The sequence below is a fragment of the Delphinapterus leucas genome, chromosome 9 (assembly GCF_059928025.1).
Source record: "Delphinapterus leucas isolate spDelLeu-1000000601 "Yukka" chromosome 9, BTC_Dleu_Yukka2, whole genome shotgun sequence".
Lineage (NCBI taxonomy): Eukaryota > Metazoa > Chordata > Mammalia > Artiodactyla > Monodontidae > Delphinapterus > Delphinapterus leucas.
In genome coordinates, this window is record NC_143137.1 from 80,375,168 (window position 1) to 80,377,021 (window position 1,854).

At 50.5% G+C, this 1,854-nt stretch overlaps 1 non-coding gene across 1 annotated transcript; it reads left to right on the top strand.

The window, feature by feature from the left end:
• The first annotated feature begins 719 nt into the window (after positions 1-719).
• On the top strand, positions 720-1,019 carry LOC149748436 (signal recognition particle RNA). The gene has a single exon (XR_016394451.1).
• The last annotated feature ends 835 nt before the right edge of the window (positions 1,020-1,854 follow it).

Sequence of the window (1,854 nt, forward strand, 5' to 3'; positions counted from 1 at the left end):
GGCCGAGGGCAGGGGCGAGAGGAGGGACCGAAGTTCCCGGCACCAGACGCTGGGGGGCCGCCCTTTCTGCACAGTAGCGGTGGGTGGCAGCGAACCCCTGCCCCTCAGAAGCTGCTCTGGCGCTGCCGCCCGGGCACCGCACCAGGCAGAGGGTCGGCGCCCACTTACCGGGCCCGCCGTCCCCACGACTGTCGCGGCTTCGGCCGCCGGGGCCCCTCCAGAGCCGGCAGCCTCAGTGAGACCGCCTCCCCTCGGGCTCCGGGGCAGTTCCGTCACAGCGGAGGGAAGAGACGCCGAGCCGGGAGTTCCAGCTCTGCGGAAACGCGGGCTCCGTTCTGGGCGCAGAGCATGGGACCTCTCCGCCCCGAGGCCTTCCGGGAGGGAGGGGGCGCTGGGGGAGGGAGCCGCCAGGAGCGCAGGGCCCAGTCGGGGGTCCTGGAGGGGCGGCCCGGCCTGGGGGCCCCGCCCACTGTGACCGCAGCCCAGGCCTTTTTCCTGGAATCCTACACAAAAAGTTAGAAGGATACACGGTCTCCAGTAAATATTCACAAATGATTGTTGCTGCTGTGCTTACTGTCCTATTAAAGGTGTAAAATCCATAAAACACTTTAAGTTCAAAATTAAATATGAATTTTTACCTTTCTAATTATGTCTCTGCTATTCACAATTGTCGTTAATGAATCAGAGACTGTGGCATCATTAGTTAAAAATGAGCGTGTGCCGGGCGCGGTGGCGCACGCCTGTAGTCCCAGCTACTCGGGAGGCTGAGGCAGGAGGATCGCTTGAGCCCAGGAGTTCTGGGCTGTAGTGCGCTATGCCGATCGGGTGTCCGCACTAAGTTCGGCATCAATATGGTGACCTCCCGGGAGCGGGGGACCACCAGGTTGCCTAAGGAGGGGTGAACCGGCCCAGGCCGGAAACGGAGCAGGTCAAAACTCCCGTGCTGATCAGTAGTGGGATCGCGCCTGTGAATAGCCACTGCACTCCAGCCTGGGCAACATAGCGAGACCCCGTCTCTTAAAAGTAAAAAATTAAAAAAAAAAAATGAGCTTGTTAAAAATATAGAACTCAGGCCTACCGGACCTACTGAATCACAATCTGCACTTTTACAATCTCCCCAGTGTACTTGTGTACCCATGAATAGTTGAAAGGTACATTGCTACCTCGACATGTCTTTTCTGTCTGAGAAATACACACATTTTATCCAGTTTGATATAAATAAAACACTCAAAAATGCATATGCCTGGGTTGAAACCATCATTTTATCATTTCTTTTCCAGATAAGTATAGTCTCTGTACTGGTTTTGTGGATCACATGCCATACTCTTTTCTTGTAGCTAGAAATAAGGTAGAGAAAGTTACTTTGTAAAATATATATATATATATTAGTGGATACTTGAAGACACTTCTAAATTAAAACCAGTTCTCTTAACTTGCTGTTTTCTTCTTGGGTCACATTTTGAACTCTTCCCGTGGCCACATGGCATGTGTACTTTTAATTTCAGGGACTGCTGACATCCCAGGATATGGCCATAGATTTCTCTCAAGAGGAGTGAGAATGCCTGGACCAAGATCAGTGGGAATTGTACAGGGATGTGATGTTAGAGAAGTATAAGAACTAGCTCTCCTTGGGTGAGGATACCTTCCTTCCAGAATTCCTTATCCAACCACAGCGTTTAGAGTCCTTCATTTGTAGAATGTCTCCTGGAATCTTCTGCTTCCTACAATAGGGTTTCAGATTACAACGTTTCAGGAAAGATTGGGAGTTTGTGGGTATAATTTATCTTATTCTTTTAAAATTGCAGCCTCCCTTTTAATATATTTTTTAACTGCTTGGGATGTGTCTATATGAAC